The sequence below is a fragment of the Python bivittatus genome, unplaced genomic scaffold, assembly GCF_059951505.1.
Source record: "Python bivittatus isolate LINGU-HERP-01145 unplaced genomic scaffold, Pbiv_v1 ctg000610_np1212, whole genome shotgun sequence".
NCBI lineage: Eukaryota > Metazoa > Chordata > Lepidosauria > Squamata > Pythonidae > Python > Python bivittatus.
Window position 1 is genome coordinate 37,799,011 of NW_028277088.1, and position 21,901 is coordinate 37,820,911.

Below are 21,901 nucleotides of genomic sequence, written 5' to 3' on the forward strand. Positions count from 1 at the left end.
AGAGGCAATTGGACAGCAACTCAGAGTGTTGCCAACTCCTCCATTCTAAGCCTCCCTCCTCCTCCTGGCCGCATGAAGCAGAGCAAAGTTTATGTAGCCTGCATGCACATAGAAATGCAACACTAGAAGAGAGCAGACACACATATGCCCAGAAGCAAAGTGTTACTTCATTACATAGAAAGAAATGCAGGCGCTTCCTACAGCCACTGCTGAAAAAAGGGGGTGGAAATAGTTCCAGAAGATATGCTCTGCATGTTTTTTCTAACTTGTTTTTTCTGGCCTCAAATCTAGTATGTAACCTTTAGATGGCTTAATCTGTGATGAATGGAAACTGGTTAGTAACCCAAACTTAATTTTTAAAGAGATTTTGGTAGGTTTTGGTGAAAGCTATTCTTCATATTTGTGGTCTATAATTTTAAATATTTTCAGAGATTCTCATCTTTTCTGGAATTAAGATGCACACTAGCCTTAATTTCAATCATTCTATTTCTGCAGTGCTTTGTAATTCTTTTTAAAGAATTTCTGCAAGAACCTTGATATGAAAATTTGCAGGATTATATGTGCATTTTCCTACTGTATACATTTTAATGCATTATAAGACTATATTCATTTTACAAGCTATTTGTGTAATGCTATACATAGTTGTGCATACTTTTCCTTGATACATATGCATTCTTAATTTGAATTTTAAAAACTGTAAACAGTATCCCAGTATTTGGAAAAAAATTATGACAACTCCACAATTTTCCTGTTTGTTTGGTTGTAAGTTTAGACATTACAAACTAATGAAGTTTGCATTAAAATGCAATCAAACAAGGACTTTTCTGCCCCTAGTAAAAATTGCACATGGTTCAGTTTGATCAAACATAAACCTCAAGGAATCTTGGGGTTCCTCCCGAGGCTCTATGCAAAAGACTGCAATCTTAAGCTTTTGAAGAATTAATAAAGTAAGTTTATTCTCTGAGGTCATAATTTAATTTTTTTGTCAGGCAATTATTATTTATATTTTAATTTTGTTTTAAGTCTTCACTGGAAAAACAAATAATCGGAGGTATATAGTTACCCTGAAACTGCATCCCCACTTCCCTCGCTAACCTCAGTTATGTGAAGGAATAGAGAAGATGTGATTTGACATAATTGTCACCATTTTTGACCTGACTTTAGTGCATGAACTGAAGTAGAGTATAAAGAGAAAAGATGGAGTAAGATAAGATAACATCAGATGTTCTCTTTTTTCCCTACTTGTTCTTCCTTACCAAAAGCTTCTAAAAATTTTTGATTTATTTTGTGGATTTTTTTTTTCTATCTATGGAATTTTATTTGGCAGCACTATGAAAGTTTTGGTCATTGTCTTCTGGATGTTCTTCTGATTTCCCAGATTACATATAGCTCTAACGTTTTCTGGTAGCCACCAATCCAATCCAAGTACTTACTTAGGACTGACTCAGCTTAATGCTTTTAGATCTGCCAAAGTAGGTTAGTTCTGCTAGCAGGTAGCAACATCTGTCCAAATTTGGCTGATCTCAGAAACTAAACATAGACATTTCAATGTAGTATTTGGATGGAGGACTGTTTGGAAATTCCAGACCTGTTGGTTAGACTTGGAATTTGGAAAAAAAAAAATATGAAAGAAGCAGTGGCAAGCCACTTCTGTACTGTTGCCAAAAATGTATAGAAGCAGTCAGTAAGAGGAGCTTGATCTAAAGCCATGTTTATTTAAAGGCCTTTTTGTGTACAAATGTAAACAGTATAAGTCACATTGAAGCAAGTTATTATTTTGCAAAATAAGAAGGTGGAGTGCAAGCCTTTCAGCCCCTTAAAATTAGATTCATTCTTATCTGGGATCACAGTTGTTTAATGGAGCAGCTCTTGTTACATTTTTCTCCTTCCCTTCATTTTATACATTATAGAAATCAGAGTGGCTGCTTGTAGGACATTTTCTTAAATTTTGTACTGTGACATTAACAAACTCAATCTCAGTATTGAAGGTAGTTGGAGGCCACTGAACCCAAGAACTCTGTATATTTCTAAATCAAAGCAATCTGTTCCATATTTGCAAATCAACAGGTGTCATATTTTATTTTTCCAAGTGTACAGTTCCATTATATTTGAAGTAGAAATGATTCCAGCCGTGCAGGAGGGTGGCTGTGCATCTGCCAACTTTGCATATTGGGATTTTTTTTTAATACTGTTGTACTGTGATCTTTGTATCTTCCTATTTTATAAAACTTGTGTCTCCCCCTTCTTTTCTTACACATTTAAGCTGTGCAAAATTCCCTGTTGTATTTTTTTTGCAAAATCCCTACTTGTAGTGCATTTGTCAAAAATTGGTACCCAACCATTGTTTTTAACTGTTGCAGTTTTTTGCATCCTACCTGTTTCCTAAATCACAGTTGTTTATAATGACATTTTTTAAAAAGTCTGTCCTTTGACGTCAGTAGGAAGTTGACAGAGTCACTTTCTGAAAATATGGCCTCCTGTTTACTGTTAGCATTCTTTGGAAGAGATTGGAATTAAGCATATTCTGAAACAGATTTGCAAAACTCAAGCTAATTTTACAACTGTTTATTTTAGGAAAATGAACTCTGCTTTTGTTACATGCCTGATATATCAGTGATCTTTGGGGCTCTACCCTGGAGCCTGTTTTCAGGTGTTTGCTCCCATAAAACGTAAATTTGAAATTGTTATAAAGTTTGCTGCCAAATTAGAGTGGTAAATGAGAAAGGATTTGAATGCCATTGGCTCCACGGTTGCTTACCCCTGCTTTAAATAATTATCGTAGTGGTAACCCTGTAAAACATCCATTTACCAGAAATCCACAAGGTTCTGTTTCTCCTGACTTTTAGCAACACTTCAAGATCTGTTCAGAAGGGCATACAAAATCTGCCATCGGTCTTTTGGGTGGGTGGGGGACATCGAGTCAGTGTTGATTCCTGCTGACTGACTGGACAAGACTCTGCGGGGGGTTGGCAAGATTTCAGTAGTTTGCCATTGCCTGTTTCTTAGGGCTGGGAGAAAGTGACTGGCCCAGGGGCACCCAGCTGGCTTTGTGCCTAAGGCGGGAGTAGAACTCACAGTCTCCCAGTTTCTACAGTGATGCCTTAACCACTACACAAACTGTCTCTCTGTATGTCTGTTACTATTATTATTTTTCATTACAGTCATTTAGGAAGAGTTTTGTCAAGCTGCATGCAACTTGGCAAAGCCTAGAAAGCAAGACCCATACTAATGCTTGTCTCAGCTAAAAACAGAATCTTGGAAGTTCCTCACTGATGGGGAATTAATTAAAAGGAGGAGTCTCTTGAATGATTTAAACTGCTTCTTCCCAAGTTCTTTCTCCCTGTGCTAAATTTCCATTTGCAAAATAAGCTTTAATCTGACTTGCCCACTATCTCTTGATTTTTATGTCCACTCTCTCTTCCATTCCTCTCCCAGACTTCCTACAATCTCTTACAGGTTTTACTGTCTGAAATATTATTATTTCTGTATTACTGTTGTAATTATTTTAGTTATTATTATACACTACTATGCGGAATGCGGTGGTATATAAATGAAGTAAGTAAAAAAAAATCTTTTTTTATGATGTAAATTGCTATGAAGTCCCTTTTAAGGCTAAAAGGCATTTATCTAAGTGGGAGCACCATAATATGTCTTGATATTAGCAGAAGATTTAAGATAATCTTTCATGGTGTCCTCCTATGTAAACCTGAGAATTGTGAGGGGCATCTTAATATGGCTCTATATTCTTTTATGAAGACCATTCTCAAAGGTAATAACAAATAAAATGAATTATCAAATAGGGCTCCTTTGAGGTCACTTCTGGGTTCTCTACAATGCCTTTATTAGGTATTTGGATGAAGGATTTGACAAATTCTCCCTGTCCTGAAAATTCTTTAAGAGTATAGGCTGGAAAATGACCCCAATAAAATGGAGAGGATGAAGAATTATTTTAATAACCATTGTAGCCTACAGGTCATATCCTCTTAACAAAAGAATAGTATGTCCTCTTGGTGTTGTAGTCTTTCCAATTAAGTCACTTTTTACAGTGGATGTCAACATCAGGATAGTTTCCCATACCCTGAAAGAAGACTTTCTATATACTCCAGGTCAGCTTTTTCTAACTTTATCTTTGCCAAAAATGTCATACAGTAATTTCTATTATCTCAAGTCAATGGGTGATGTGAATTGTAATGTATCACACATGCAAAGCACCAAGTGGGGAAGATTGTTTTAAGTCTTTGAGTTATATAATGGCCTTCCTGAGCTGTGTTTTCTCTACTTAGGTGAGAAAGTCACAAATATGAAAGACCACCATTTTGCAGAGGAAATTGAAGCTGACAATGGGAAAAAAATAATCACATAATACAGGTAGTCCTCAGGTTACGACCACTCATTCAGCAACTGTTCAAAGTTATGAGGGTGACTTACGACCAGTCCACAAAGTTGTGGCCATCACAGCATCTCTGCTGTCTTATGATTGGGATATGGGGACTTGGCAACCAGCTTGCAATTATGATGGTTGCAGCATCCCATGCTCACGTAATCGCCATTTGCAACCTTCCCTGTTTGCTTCCCACAAGCAAAGTCAGTGGGAAAGTTGGCAGGAGGTTGCAAGTTGCTCCCACTCCCACCACTTTTTCACAGGCTTGCCCATCCATTTGTACTCCATAGCACCTACTCACGGCACCCACCCGCCACTCGTAGTTCTCACCCACAGCCTGCTTGCCTGGGATTCCTGCCTCTTCCCACATCATGGTCACATGAGGTCCTTGCTTAATGACCCGTGCAGTCCTGGGGTTACGGCACCAGTGGGAACTGCCAGGATTGATGTCACTAAATGATGCAGACACATGATGTTGCGCTTTACGACCGCAGTGCTTAACAACGGAAAGTCCAGTCCCAATTGCCGTCATAACCTGCTTGTAGAAATCAGAGTCCAGATGAACACTATGGGATTTACCTTGCTTAGTGTTACCTGTGTGTATTTGTATATCCATCTGATGAAAAAAATTGTTGGATAGAGAATATGTACTACTGATTTTTTTGTGTGTATGGTCAAACTTTGGTTGTATTACTGGATAAGTATTTAAGAATTTCCAAGATAAAAGTATAATGCTATATTTGCCAGGAAAGTGAATCGGAGTCTTACATTGAGATCATGTGCTTTATGTGGTTTGCAGTGCAGACTTCTATCTGAGGAGTGCTAATCAGCTTTCAGCTAAGGATTTAAATCAGAACGAAAACCAGTAGCTGTTCTGATCTAGTTTTCCATTCTTACTAAAGAACTTACTACTATAATTAGAGATGTGTTTCCTACCTATTTTTTCCCAGGTTATTCCAGCTTTCTTTGGGTTTAAAACTAATCTCTGTGGGGTTTTTTGCTGTGCAGTGAAAACATTGCTTTTAAATTTTCTTTTTTTTTCTTCCAGTTTCAGTGGGCTGCAAAATGACACCCAGTGTGCTTGCAGCTTACTGTAATAAGATGATGAGTGAATTCAGGTGTGACTTACTATCATTTAGTTATTTAAAACATTTCTAGGATGCCTTAAAAGGCATAACCCTCTTAAGCTGACAACACTGGGGCCTGAAAAACTCAGGCTGCATTCTCTAAGACAGGGACTATTACAAAATGCCTATTTTATAGTACACTACATCTGCTTATTCATGGAGTTTGCAAGGCCTTCTGACCTCTGTATTTTCTGTTTTGAATATATCTGGAGCTGCTTCTGCTGTTCCTTACCAGAAAATGTGCTCTTTGTTTGCCCAATTTTATAAATAATTTCTAGGAGGATTTGAACTTTTTTTTTTTAAAAAAAACTGGTATGGTATCACATTCTCCAACTACATTTCCCTCCCCACTTGCACCGCCTAGTCTAGTTTGGGTTTTGTGGATGGCTAGATACTAAATGCCAGATTGTTACAACAGGAAGGGTTGGTATTAGGCTGTATGTCCATCAGATCAATACTGTGCTAGCGAGGCTTTTGTATCTAGATTTAATCATGATCAACTTGAGTCCTACTGATTTCAGTGGGTCTGCTCTAAGTATAAAAGTTCTGGATCCAACTGAATGGATTGGTGAGCACACGTTCTTTCTTCTCTTTAAACAAATTCTCTAGTAACTGTGATTGAAGAGGAAGGTTGCACTAAATAAGGTTTATTCTAACCAGAGTCCCTGACTAAGCAAGATCTGCTTTTGAAAATGGTTTTCGAATTTGAGGATTACTGGTTATGGAGAACATGGCGCCAGAGCATGGAGGTTGTGGAAGAAGTCCATGTTCCTAAACTGGCCTCTAATTTCTTTACTGGGGTTTGAAGGGAGCCACTAGGTATCTTTTGTAGCCTAGTGTCCCAGCAAGTTTTAGTCTTGCTGTTCAACAAATCAATTAAATTGCAATTGCAATTACCGTTTTTATTACAGAATTTGCTTTTCAGTTTATGGTGTGCTATTCTTCACCTCACAGTTAATAGCAGCTGTTGTAGCTGATGCTTTTCATCTCCAGCTGTTCTTTCATTTCTTTCAGTACAATGTACTTTTTATCCCACATTGCTATAGGAGCATTCTCCAGGAGCCAATTTAGTTGCCAGTCTAAACCTAGTAAAAGGATGATAAGATGGATCATGAGCTGGTAGCATTTTTAGGCCAGTAAGTTGTACATTGTTATTTTATAGGAATCCCGGAAAAAATATTTCCCTGCATCTTAATCTGCATGATTTAATAGAAGCATTTTTGCAGTGAGGCTTCTGCAGATGCTGTTGGAGTTCTCATTGTCATTGGAATAAAAGCTATATTAAGATACTAGATCAATAATAAAAAAACAGGTCATAACATTCTCTGGCTCCATTGACAAAAGGGATGGATCTGGTATAAATTTAATGGTTTTGAATGCAAAGTTCTTCAGCTCATCTGGAATGAGTTATTGCCAACATTTATTATTTTTTTTTTTTAAAGAACAGGATCCTTTCATGCAGCGCATTGCTGATTTTCTCTGTTAGTGGGATGCCTTGAAAACAGTTTCTTTCTTCTCGGAGGATCCAGCTTTTAAATACTAATCCTGAAGTACTATAGTTGGCTTCCAGAAAAGCCCAAAACAAGAAAACAAACATTTGGTTTTAAACGTCCAAAATCTTGCGGATGAAAGTTTGAAAGAGAGCACTTTTTACACTGTCAACATTTTGCTATTGCATTGCTTCTAAGTGAAAAGAAATAAAAACATTTGGCAAGCTCACAAGATCCAAAACATTTTAATCAATTTATTCATTTATGCTTTGCTGGCAGTGCTGCCTTTTAAAGGCTCCTGGAAATGTTCTTCTCCCTTGAGTTGGGGTTTCTAAGGCAAAGTGAAATAAGGCATATTCAGCATGGTATGCATTTAAGGCTCCTTAGACAAGGTATAGCATTGCACTTCAGAAATATTATGGAAGGGCCATTTTACTTTTTAAATTGCACCTTTTTCTTGGAAGAGAAAATCAATTACGTGTGTGTGTGCACATTTGTGATTTGTTTTTAAACATACAAAGCTGGTTTGGGGAAAAATGCCCCTATCTTCAATAACATGAAAAAGGGCAATAAGAACACCAATATGTGGTATTTATTTACCATTGTGTTAAAACCCAATGTATATGTAACATTCATGAACGTACATTCAGACACATGTCATACTCTTGTCTCTTCCTGTTTTCCTTTGTCCCACCCAGTTTTTGTTGAGCAGAGTACAGCAGTGCTCCCAGAAACCCTTTTCCCAGGGGAAAAATACACACCAGCATGATAGGTTTGCAAACTGCAATGTCCATATCTTGTTCTCCAAAGAAACTCAGCCAGAAAATATATACTATCTGGTTGTTTATTGATAAAAATGCAAAACTTCATAAAATACAAGTTGTATTCAAAATATAGGAAAAAACACTTCTTCTCATATATTCAGCATCCAAGACTTATCCACAAATACAAAGTCTCTAGCCAAAAACTCTCAGAGAAGAGATACCCTACTTGGTTATTTGTTACAACTACATAACCCATAAACTACATACCTACATAGTGGCTAACGCTCTACTACAACTACAGTGATACCTCGGGATACGAACGCCTCTGCTTGCGAATTTTTCGGGTTACGACCAGCTCTGGCCCCAAAATTTTACCTCGGTTTGCGAACTCCGCCTCGTGGTACGAGCCATTTTCCGCCCGTGCCACGTGGTCCGCGGCCATTTTCTGCCCATGCCACGTGGTCCGTGGCCATTTTTCCGGCCCTGCCGCGTGGTCCGCGGCCGTTTTTGCGCCGCGCCGGGCTGTTTTTGCGCCGCGCCGCGCCGGGCCGTTTTCGCGCCACGCCGCGCCGGGCCGTTTTCGCGCCGCGCCGGGCCGTTTTCACGCCACGCCGCGCTGCACCCGGCCATTTTCGCGCCGCACCACGCCGCGCCCGGCCGCTTTCCGTGTGGTCTGTGGACGCCAGAACGGATTAACGGTAATTACATTGAACCTTATGGGAAATTGCCTCGGGTTGTGACCAAATTCGGGCGGAGGGCGGAATGGATTAACCGGATTTACATTGAACCCTATGGGGAAATGTGCCTCGGGGTGCGACCAAATTCAGAGGACGGAACGGATTAACCGGATTTACATTGAACCCTATGGGGAAATTTCCTTCGGGTTACGACCAACTCGGGATACGCCCAGAGTCACGGAACGGATTAAGTTCGTATCCCGAGGTACCACTGTATAACTATAACTGTAGGACTGGGCATACAATGCTCCAGTTATGTTGTCACTCAATACCCCCCCACTGGGTACCTAGCATACACATGCCTATAGGTGGCAGTACGTAGCAGTATGTGTGCACAACACACAAGTCACAAGCTGTTTTGTTTACATGAGCTACATAAGCTAGACATAATATTGTTGTACAGATAATGGGATGAATTTCTTCCCATGAGAAAATCCTGACAGATTTGTGTGTTTGTTTTTCCTGGGCCATATCTATTCTTTGAATGCAACCCTTTATTTATTTATTTGTTTATTTGTTGACTCCTAGTGACTGCCTGGACTAGTCCCTGCAGTTTTCCTGGCAAGTTCTTTCAGAAGAGGTTTGCCCTTGCCTCCTTCCTAGAGGAAAGAGAGACTGGCCCAAGGTCACCCAGCTGGCTTTGTGGCTAAGGTGGGACCAGAACTCATAGTCCCACCTTAGTTTCTAGCCTGGTGCCTAGAATTTTTGTACACAGGTGTGACTACAGATGTGCACAGAAGTGGTTAGGAGCTGACAATACTGTGCATGTGTGTGTCTGTGTGTGTATAATGCATGCATATATACTGCATGTATGTATGTTAGGGTTGTGCCATATTTTCTATAGTTTTAGAAATGTTACATATTGGTAACATTTTAGCAGATAACCATCACGAAATAGACAGCGGCTATCTACATCTTTCAATTTCAGCAAGTAATTTAGGAGGCTTCTAAGGATTTTTTTTTTTCACATGTGACCTTTGTAGATAAATGAATTTCATTATTTTAACAACCATGTAATGTATACATCATTCCAAAGTACTTTATAGAATGACGAATGGAAGCAAGGTTAAGCGGATAGACTGGCTGATAGGACTATGAGCCACAATGGATATTCAATTGTGATATTCCCGTTTAGTGAAAGACAGAACCATCTATTCTCAGTATTAAAAGCATTCAGGATTAGTAGGTGTAACACTGGAGAAAGGAAAAGATTGATGGGTCTACATTGTAAACTGAGAGCTGCAAATATACCTATTTCTATTCAAAATGCTTCTTATTCACAGGTGAAAGCATATGGAAGACAAACTCATTTGCACAGGAATGAAGCATGCCCTGATTTCTTTAGAGATATCTTGCCTGCAATCATTAATTTTAATGAATAAAATTGGTTAAACAGTGATAGTAGATATCTGGTCCCATTTTGACGATCTGAATACACTAATTATGAGTATGAATGTTTACATCTTTTTTAGTTTCAGGCTGTGTTTCAGAGAGGAAAAGTAGCTGTCATAATGATATTTTGAGGGTTATCCAGAGTGTGTGAGGGTACAGTTCTGTGTGCGGACTTACTTTGGAATAAACATTCATAGCAGTTTTTTGTAATGAGCTTTGTAGCTTGGGATCATAACTTTAATTCAAAGATGATGAATTTTTAGCTGAATTCCAGATGCTGCTGAACTACAATAGCTAGCTTCTACTACAATGCTGGCTGGTGTTGCTGAGAGTTGTAATTAGCAAAACATGAAAGACCACAGGTTCCCTACCTCTTTACTAAGTATCAGCTAAGCTCCTAAGTGACTTAGAATTCTCATATATAGCCAGTTATTCAGAGAGTATGGTCCAATGAACTCAATGGGACTTGTTTGTAGGTACATTTTGAAATGTTGCCTAAGGTGTTTAATATTTACGAAGCCCATGCTGTGTGCTTAAGTAGCTAGATCCATTGCTCAAAAGGTAATAGATTCCAGTAGACACAGCTTAACTAGTCAACCGAATATTTGTGAAATTAGGTATGCTCTAAATCCATATTTAGAGAACTAAATAATTGGTCCTATTTTCAGATGTGCTGAGCTCTTGCCGTTTTTATTGATTTCAAACGGATGTAGAGTTCTTAAAGTTTGACATTTTGTCTTCAAGTGACAGCTAGTCACTGGAAAAAAGATTAAAAATAAAGACTTCCTGACTGTTAAGGAAACATCATGCTCATTTGACCTTTGCCAAGGGGAAAAAGCAGGACAGAGCTAATTTAATAACAACAGTAACACTAATTTTAACATGAAACAACCAAGCAACTTGATGTTTGGACTTTATGGATTTCTATAAAAGACAGCAAGATTAGTAGTTATCACAAATCTATAGGGGCTTTTGTGAGGTTATAAGTTAGATTCTAGGTTTTAAATCAGGTTGCCAAACTGTTAGTCTTAGACTAGTAAATTTTGACTGTGATATGCAATGATATCTAGAAGAACTAGTTATTTACAGATGTGTTTCCCGCTTAGCTAGTTTTTTTCTCTTTGAGATGATCCTGTCCTTCTCCAAAATGTGGAATAGCTATAGTTAAAGAGTATGAGGTCTTTGCAGTTCTTTCTGCCTGCTAAGTAGATTAGAATAGGTACTTATATTGTAGAGGCATTGCAGTATATGTTGAGTGCTATAAATGCTAAGAAAATATGGAGCACTAACTAGTGATTATTAGATAGTGTTTGGAAAATGCACCTAAGGCCAACATTTGTGAATCCTTGGAGTGTTCCATAGGCCACTGGATTTAGTGAGTTTTCTTTTCTACTTGTGGAGAGATGAAAGTCCACTTACCTTGATTCAAAACATAGAAATATTTCTGTTGCCTTTGCTGCAATGGTGGCTGTACTTTGGGATGTTGGAGTTATGTTCGACTTCTCTAGAATGTGACAAAACAAACAAGTCCTAAAGCTGGTATATTTACATCCCACTTTGGATTTGCTGATTGTTCCATCATAGCTTCTCCTTTCTTTGCCTTCTCATGCTCATTCTTTATCATTTTCTATTGCTGTCTTTCAGTGCACACTTTTATCTCTGTGATGGTAAAAGCATCATCATCATCATCATCATCATCATCATCATCATCATCATCATCATCATCAATTCTAGCAATATTCTTATGCCACCATAGAAACACAATAGAAATAGATTCTGCTTTCTTTTCCTTGCTATACCTCCACTCTCTTTATTTTGAAGATGAATGTTGCTTTGAAAAGATTTCTCAGGCAATGTACACTTTGCATTTAATAAGATTTGATCACCTAAGCATGTATAGTAATATTTCAGTTTCACTTATTAAAAGCAGTGTGACCTCTTGAAGGTTGAAATTGTGGATCAGTGTATCCAGATGTGTTGATGTTCAGTTTCCCAAATCCCTCAACTGGCACAGCCAATGGAAATCACCAAGCTAACGAAGTGGAATGCATAGAGTAGAAATAAGACACTGTTGCTATAAGGACCTTGTTGGGTCAGACCAACAGTGTACTGTTCTGTGTGTCACATAGTGGCTAACCAGATACATTCGGGAAGCTCACAGCTATGGACAGATAGCAATTGTAGATGATCTTCTTCCGCTGCCACAATCCGGGACCAGGTATTTAAGGTACTTCTGGATGATGATGATGATGATGATTACTATTATTACTGTGGATGGTCGCACAGTCAGCCAGATATTTAGACTGGATTTGGCATTTTTATCCACCTATTGAGTCCTTCCCAAGGATCTGGGATAGGCAGATGTTTGATGGTGTTAAAGGTATTATCGCAGGATATAAGCTGTTCCAAGTAAAGCTGTCTTTGCAATTGACTGATGGTGATTTTGTCAATGCTGATGGTCTTCAAGTGGCACCCTAGATGTTTTGGGATTGCACCTAAGGCACCTATTACTATTGGTACTATCTTTGCTTTTTTTTGATATAGTTATTCTACTTCTATTTGCAGGTCTTTATATCTTGTAATTTTCTCCAGTTCTTTCTCTTCTATTCTACTGTTCACAGGTATTGCAATGTCTACTATCCAGACTTTTTTATCTTTCTTATCAACTGTTGTTAAATCTGGGATGTTGTGTAGCAGGTGCTTGTCTGTTTGAATTCTAAAGTCTCAGAGCTTCTTCATTTTCTATTACTTTATCTGCTTTGTGGTCCCACCAGTTCTTGCTTGTAGGCAAATGGTATTTCTTGCAGATATTCCAATGCACCATTGTTGCTACTTTGTCATGCCGTTGTTTGTAGTCAGTCTGTGCGATCTTCTTACAGCAGCCAACTAAGTGGTCCACAGTTTCTTTAGCTTCTTTGCAGAGGCGGCATTTGCTGTCTGTTGCTGTCTTCTCCATTCTGGCTTTGTATGCATTTGTTCTTAAGGCTTGGTCTTGTGCAGCCAGAATTAGCCCCTCTGTCTCTTTCTTCAACTTTCCTTCTCTTAGCCATTGCCAGGTCTTGTTGTTATCTGCTTTGCCTACTAGTTTTTTTGTGTACTGGCCATGTAATACTTTGCCTTGCCCTGTCTCTTTTCTGTTCTTCATTTGGTCTTTCTTATAGGCAGTTTGGTTTCTTTGGTATTCAGTAAGCCTTCATGGTGTACTAGTTTCAGTGCATCTTCTTCACTGTCCTTCAGATATTCTTCCAATGCCCTTTTTCTTCTTCAACTGTCTGGTGTACTTGCAGCATTCCACACCATATTTGAGGACAATTTAACCTACAGTTTATCTTTGCACAAAACCTTGGTGTTGTATGATTTTGCCTTGTCAGGATCAGAGACTTTCCTGGTACAGATACTTGCACCATTGTGTGGCTGTCTGCTGAGTAACAGGATGGTGTTCTGGTGCCTCTTTTATGTCAAATATTACATGAGAAGAAGAACTGAATGTGCGAAGAGCTTTGAATTCAGCCAAGAAGTACCAAGATATACAAATTCCTCTCCTGAAAGTGCTGTTTGGATGGTGCTGAGAATCTTGTGCTGTCTTCTTCAGTTTATGAGAGTTGTGAATTATCATTAGAACCAGCTATTGTTTAATTTAAATAACACCATGAGTCTAAGCCACTAGGATTGGGTGAAAGAGATATTACTCAGGACATGTTCATCTAAACATTGTTTCAGCCTAGCAACCCTGTCACCACATTTATTTCGGTGGATAGAAACATATTAACAGAGATGGTGTAAATACCTGGAAAAACTGTGTAGCTTCTAGGCACACAAGAAGTCAAATATGAGAGAAAAAGTACGGATTGCCTTTCTTTTTTGCAGCTCTGCTGGGTGGAAACTACCAATTATTTTGCTTTTTTCATTGGTAGCAGAAGCACAATTATTTTGAACCTCTTTGCTGGAAGAAAAGGAGAATCTTCTGTTATTCCCAGTGAAAGGGGAGGAGATCATTGCATTTCCGATAGCACTGGCCATAAAAATGCTACAGAATTTTATTCTGAAAATGCCCAGTTGGAGATATGAATACTGCTACCAGTGAAATTCAGAAACAAGATAAGAGGGGGTTCCATGGCCTCATGTGATCCTAGGGCCACTGGTTGCCCACCAAGAGCCAAGGCTCTCATTTTAGACCATTAAGTGAGGTTTGAAAATGCTTCCAGGTTGTATCCCAAGGATCAATCAAGGTGATCGTATTTCTAAATGTGGTTTATTTGTGTGCAAATGACTGATGTCAGGAAAAAGAATGTGAGCTAGGCAGGAAATTCCATTTCTGTTCTCTTGAAGATCAAACATGCTCCTCTGAAAACACTCCAAGAAATCTAAGGTATTTCTAGGAGTGCTTGGCAATTTCTCCCATGCTTCTTAGTCTGGAGGAGAAATTTAATGGAGGGTGCCTTTTCATGCTGCCTTGAGCATTGTGGAAGTTAGTATATCATAACATCTGTCACAGCATTGCCAGGAAAACTGGACTTTATAACCAGAGATTCTCTTTGCTGCTCAAATTCCCACAGACTTTAACCACAGTTCTGATTATTTTTCAGTTTATGACACTTTAAATCTGCTCACAGATTATGAAATAGGCAAATGAAACCCCCTGAAGAATAATTGGTCAGTTCTTAAATAGGAGAATAGCTATTAAATCTCTTAACTTGGCACTTCGTATCCCTGAGGTTTTCTGCAATCTTGATATTTACAGGGATTTGAGGGGATGGAGTGAAATTTAAATGACTTGTAAAAAAACCCAATTAAAATAAATTATCTGGTAATAAAAATTAGTGGGAAGTTCTGGAATAACGTGAGTTAAATGTATATATTTTTCTTATAGCAACTTACAACCATGATATCTGTGGGTGTATCCAAATTCTTTGGAAAATTCTCTTAAATTTCTAATATTGTTGTCCAGTGGAAGTGTCGAACCTGTGGCCTGCAAATATTGCTAAACTATAATTGTCATCATTTTTGACGATTGCCTCTCTGAAGCAACATCTGCTGGACCAGAGATTCCACACATTTGCCTTATAATTTTTAAGATCATAAAGAAAAAAATGTCTCCCGGTTGCTTTCATTTAACAATGAGGCAAAGAGGAGATTTGGGAAAGAGAAGTAACTACTCCCCCATTTTCTTTTTTTGCTGACCTCTGTTCAATTTAATTCAGAAGTAATTGGATGCGCTGTGCCTAATTTTTCATGAAACAGCAGCACATTATCATGATATTGCCAGTGTCTTTGCTAGCTCCATTGTCCCTTTCGAGAGTTATATTCTGCTTCAAAACAATTTGCTGTGACTGCCCTTGTTTGTTTGCTACACTAGTCTTTGTTCTGGCTGAAAACGTTGATTTATCACTGTAGGTAATTGATGGCTGTGGGGTACGTAGACTATAGTGATTGCTCCTCCTCTTTTAATCTAGCTTTGCCTAGAAATCCACACTATGGGGCATTCTCAAGGGAACCAGACTGGGAAATTTTCTGTATGCCCAATGGGAGCCCATTAATCATAGTGAAGAGTCTCTTACGGACTGCATCCATGTTTGTGAAAAGAAAACAAAACAGTGAACTCCTGCAAAATGACTTATTAGGAGAATAGATGTTAAAGTAAATGTATTCATTGAGATAACATTAAAAAGAGTAGTTTGTGCATCACTAATTGCATCACAATATATTTTTGGGATGGAGATTATTCTGGCTAGAGGGTTTGAACTCAATAAAATACTGTGAGAGGGAGAAGGAGATGGGAATTACTATAATCGAGTAAAAGAAAGAAAAAGGAACCCAACTGCTTTTGAGAAATAATACAACTCAAAATATAAATATAAATAAAATATATTTAGACCTAAAAAGTAATGTTATTTAAAGTTGCAGCATAATATAAAACGGACAATTTTGCATTCAGGAAAAAAAAACAACTCCAGATAATAGATTGGGAGCTGAATGCCCTTCACTGGGAATTGATTCTTAAGTCATGTCGAATCCATTTCCATATTATATTGATGATCCTTGGGCCTCTAATTGTCACTGAAGTATTCCTGGGTGTAAACCAGAGGGCTATATTTTTAATGTATGGGAGATATTTAGAGTATTTTAACCGTTCCCTGCCCCACTTGATATACTAATGTTGAAATAAGAGGTGCCAGATACCATAGCAGCTGTGAAAGAAACTAACCAAAGTCAAAATGGTCTCTTTGTGCACACATTTTAACTGTACATAAATAGTATATCCTATATTGAGGACAAGAAGATTTTGGGGAAAACAATTTGTCAAGAGCTACCCATTGAATTGGACTTGGGTTTAATAATAAATATATTTGGTTCTATCAATTTTAATGGGTCACATCTCTTTATCCAACTAGTTAGTTTTGGGGTGATCAAAGAGATGGAGTTTAGAGCAGGCATGAACAACCTTTTTCATTAAAGTTATCTGTTAGAGGTAGAGTTATATGCTGAAGGTGGGTAGGGTTGAAGCACACAGCGGGGCACAAGCTTTTCTCTCTGACCTTTTTTCCACTTTGCTTGGCACTCCCTGCACACCCTCTCTTCCTCTTGGATATCCTCTGTCAGGGAGAAGACCAGTGGTTTTTGCCAGAGGCTTAATTTGGTTGCTCACAAAATACTTGACATTTGCATAAAAGTTGCATGAAGTAAAAACGAGGGCTGCAAGTTACCAAACTCTGCTTAGAACAAAATCCAGGGTTACACCCTGCGTGTATTTACATGTGTCTTAGGCCTTAGTTCCATATTTGTCTTAGTTGTGATAAAGTCATTTTTATCAATGGGGAATGCATCCTCCCTTAAGGTAAGTTGTTTTTTTTTTAAGCACTGTGCCTGAAATGTCTTTGAAAACAAAGCCATTCAGAATGAAGAAAATTTCTGCAGAAAAAACATACAGCATAGTCACAGTATGATGTCAAACAACAAATTGTGGTAACCTGGGTTTCTTTTTCCCTTATCAACTTAACCAACTATTGCTATTGCTGATTAAACTCTAAGAAGCCTTGCTATTTGCTTTTGCGGTAAATAAAAAAGGTTTTCTTTTTTCCATCCCACATACTGTAGCTTTTTTGTAACTCAAGCTAGCTGTCATTCTTTTTTATCAAAGGGCTTTCATGTCTGCTTGCAGTGTCAGTGAAATATCTTGATTTATCTGACCCCTTGGCCAACACTTTCACTGTAATCCTAAACAGTGTTGCATTTTCGTGGCATGTTCAAGCTAGCTCTACAAATGCTAGGCTTGGTTGGTAATTATCTTGCATTTACAGTGGCCTTGTCTGTGATATTTTACAAGAATATCTTACTCACTGGGGAGAAATAAATAGCGATCCATATACAGTTTAGTCCCCACCAGTCAGGTTCCTCGCCCATATAAATAACTGTGAATCATGGGAAGAGGGAGAATAATATCACATAACGGCTATTCTGTTTAATAACCAGATAGCTTTTATTGCTAAATTTAGCATGAATCAAAAAAAAAAAGACAAAAGCGGAGTACAAAAGCAAAATAAAAGTATACTAAAACTGTTTGCTTTATGTTGCATTATTTTTACAGTACAGTGGTACCTCTACTTACGAACGCCCCTACTTATGAATTTTTCGAGATACGATCAGCTCCGGCCCCAAAAATTTACCTCTACTTACGAACTCGCCTCGACTTACGAACCGGATCCGTGGCCATTTTCCACCCGTTCCACGTGGTCCGTGGCCATTTTTCCGCCCTGCTGAGTGGTCAGCGGCCGTTTTTCCGCCCCGATGCGTGGTCCGTGGACGCCGGAACGGATTAACGGTAATTACATTGAACCTTATGGGAAAATTTACTTCGACTTGCGACCAACTCGACTTGTGGTCAGAGTCACGGAACGGATTAAGTTCGTAACTAGAGGTACCACTGTACAAATATATTGTTCAGTACTGAGGAAGTGAAGAGAAAGTTTCAATTTGCAGCCAGGTCTTCAGTGCCTTTGCTCGGGATACCCTAATTAAGTTTTGCAGCTAGTTGGGAAATTTATGATTGCACATATTATAATGGAAGAACCAGAAAAGGCAATTCCGCTCCATTGTGGTGATTGTTTATGGTCATCGAGGAAAAGCCTTTATTATAGCTCTGTGTTCAGGAGCTTCCTTACGGAGTTCCTCAAGCTGATTATACTGCTTTATCATTACCCCTAGCCTGGGAGGAAGAATCCTCAGCCATATTGGACTTGGCGGCATCTTCAAACTAGGACTGTCAGATCCTGCCAGCTTGTCTTAAGGCTTCAGTTTGACTATTGAGAGAAATGTAGGTAGAAAGCTCTGGCTTGTATTCTCCAAGGTCTTAATGATTCTTTGGCTTGCCCTGATCTAGACCAGTGTTTCTCAACCTTAGCAACTTTAAGAAGTCTGGATTTCAACTCCCAGCTTGCTGGCTGGGGAATTCTGGGAGTTGAAGTCCAGACATCTTAAGTTGTCAAGGTTGAGAAACACTGATATAGACTTTACTTCATTCTCTAACATTCTTTATTCACACTACAGCCAGGTTCTCTGGAGCTCTCAGCTAGTTCAGGGCAGTATTCAGAAGTTGGGCAGAACAAAGAAACGGCAGAGTATGTCAGTCCCTGCTGGATTAAACCATCCCATTTGCTACAATGGAGAGCCAGAGACTATGAGATGCCTACAGACAGGAAATAAATGGATATATATCTGCTGTTGTGTTCCAGCTACTGGTAATCAGAGACAGGTTGTATCTGATCCCAGAGGGAACATATAGCCAATGATAGCCTTATCTACTACGAATTTATGAAATCTGCTTTTACAGCCGTCTAGGCTGGTGGCCTCTATCAATCTCGAGGAAATGAATTCTGTATTTTAACTGTGTGTTTCATATAGGAGTACTCTGTCTACCCCAGCTGTATGCAATGCCCCACAGTTTGGATATTACGAGTGAAGGAGAACAGTTTTCTCTATACTCTTGCATAATTTCATTAAGCCCATTCATTTTCTCTAAATGCAGTGTAACTTTTATTTTGTCCAAGTTCCTTAATCACTTTGATTTCTAATTTCTCTTTACGATGAAAGAAAGTCAGATGTGTAAGAGTACTGCAGAAGTTAGTTTTTTGCCATAGTATACAGCTTTTGCAGTCTCCTAGGAAGAAGGCATATTATAGAAAAAGGAAATGAACATTTTTTTTATTGATACATCTGGATATTTTTCATTTTTCTGAATCAAGGAATTAGTGAATTAATTTGATTAGAAATAGCATATTAATACTACTGCTCCTTGAGATAAAAACCAATAACTGTTAATCTTGACTAACAAATCTTTGAATATGATGGTACATTGCTATGAGTTTGATGTGTAGTATTAAAGGAATTCTATGCAGAGCTCCCTATGAAAATGGCTGAGAAATTAGAATTGGTAACAAAATGAAGTAGACCATTGTTAGTGGGTCTGACATAGCACCTGTTTTTCTGTCACTGCAATGATAATTATTGCTGGAGAAAACAAAGATTTTTGTTTGTAGCCCAAGATGCAAGGCTGAGAGAGTACTCGGCAGAAGTTAACCTCAGTTATATTCTTAAAGGTATCTCTTACAAGTTTTCTTGAGGTATATAATAAAAGTTTATTTGGTTCTTTGCTCAAATTATATAAATAATAGTTTATACCTTCTTCATGTTCCATCATGTGATGTTATCTCATGTGTGGGGGAGAAGGAGGAGAACCAAAAGAATTTCCAAATCAGGAAAGGTTTTAGTAGTGGCAGCAAAACTAGTAGATCCCTTAGAGATGATTGAGATGATACTTTGATTCTGAAGAATCAAAGAAAGAATAGCCACAACATTTAGGGTGCACCACACATGCATCTTAGTTTATAAAATTCTTCCCTCCTTAACTACCCATCTCAATTCTACCCTGTTCTATACATCTTGATTAATAGAAAGTAATTTTGTCTGAGTTAAATAAGCAATTTTGCTTAATGATGATTTGCACAAATGCAGGTGAATATAGCATATTTTCTTCCTGAACAATATGCTATCTGAATAAAATCCATGGACTCCTTTTTATTGTAAAATACAAAATTTCTTGGGTATATTCCAGAACAGCTGGGCTGCATCAAGAGGCATAACATATGCAGAATGTAATTTTTAATTGGGGAATAGATGTTTCTTCTCTTGCTATCAGTGGCAATAGTAGGCATTTGATACCAGAAGTTAGAGGAAATGTTTCTTTACTTCTGCCTTTTTAGGGATCTTTATGGAACAATAAGTTAGTATCTGGAATGAGTCCTTATCAATTCAATACAGAGTTTCATGCAAGTGAGTGAGATGTATTTTTGTAGGATTTGCTGTGGGAATAAGATTCTCTGCACTGGCTCAGTGCTTTCCATAACTATTTGCTACAGGTGGTAAATATATTAGACTTTTAGTAACCAAAGGATTTTTACCAGTTTCTAGCCATCATGGATTTCCTTTTCATAGAAACAAGTGAGTGTCTTATAAATTCAAATGCCGTAATAATAGCATACGGTTTATTTGACAGTAAATGTTCTGCAACTCTGAACTCTTCATCAGATAGCCCTGTCTAGTTTAATACAAGAGACGGCCTCTGTTAGAGTGCTGAGTTAATGTAATGTTTCTAGATGACAAGATGGCTTGCCTTCATGCAGTTTGGGTTCTACTAGCACAGTACTCAAAAATGATATTTGGGGAGAATAAGTAGTGGAAGAGAATTGCAGTAATCCAAATGGGTAGTGACTAAGGTATGAGTGACCATGTACAAGGCCTCCTAGTCCAGGAAAGGTGCATGAGATGAATCTGCACAAAGGCTCCCTCTAGCCACGGCTGCCACCTGCTCATCAAGCAGGAGCTGTGAGTCCAGGAGGACCCCCCCCAATTGTGCACCAGCTTGGTTCGGGGAAGTACAACCCCATCCAGAGTCAAAGATGACTTTGGGGGCCAAAAACCCAGAGCCACTCTGTCTTGCCAAGGTTGAGCCCAAGTCAGTTTGTTCCCATCCAGACTCTTACAACCTCCAGTCACTTGGTCAGCACTGCAACAGCATCACCTACCCGGCCAGAAATAAAGATGTATAGCTGGGTATCATCCCCGTGCCGTCAGATGGCCTCACCCAGCAGTTTCATGTAGATGTTAAAGAGGAGAGGGGAGAAACTCAATCCCTGAGACACCCCACACTGCAGGGGCCTAGGGCTCGACCTCTCCTTCCATACCAACACCGACTGAAACTGGCCACAGAGAAAGGAAAAGAACCTCCACAAAACAGTGCCACCTACTCCCAACCCCTGGAGGCGGTCCAGCAGGATACCATGGTCAGTGGTATCGAAAGCTGCTAAGAGAGCCAGGAGAGCCAGGACAGTTGCACCACCCCTGTCCCGAGCCCTCCAAAGGTCATCAGCAATAATATAGCGTGCAGTCATTGTCATGTGAAGCTCTTAGTCCTTTCAGAAATCCTAATCTCAAGCTGTTTAAGGCTTTTACAGTATCTAATCTGAAACTCAAAAGACTGGGCAAATTACAACACATTAAAATTGTGAAAGCAACTATAAATCAAAATGATAAAAATAACAATAATAAGTCAACCCTCCCCCAAGATGGACACTAGTGAAACTTAGTGCAGTTTGAAGGTCCAGTGAATAAAACTGTCTTTAAAGTTCTCCTAAGAACCATGAGGCAGGAGTATTGACCATAATATGTATGAAAATGTCTGGATTCATAGTCAGAAGATGAGAATGGTTATCATTGTACATTTGCTCTATTAGAAGTTGCCTTCATAAACCAGCACTATGTTCAGAAGGGGTGTGGTCAGTTCTAATCCTACAAACCTTTATTCAGGTTAAGAGTCAGTTACTATTAGTGTGGCTGGAGCTCCCCTAGATTAGTACTGAGCTTTTTCATCTATGGTAGTATTTCCATGTAAAGCTGAATGATCAGAATTTAATATTATATTATTAGTCTTAGACGTAGGCACAATCTTTCTCTTGCT

General features: G+C 38.7%; 1 pseudogene; it reads right to left on the reverse strand.

The window, feature by feature from the left end:
* Nucleotides 1-21,335, reverse strand: part of LOC148214601 (uncharacterized) — a 165,711-nt pseudogene extending 144,376 nt beyond the window's left edge.
* Nucleotides 21,336-21,901: the final 566 nt, after the last annotated feature.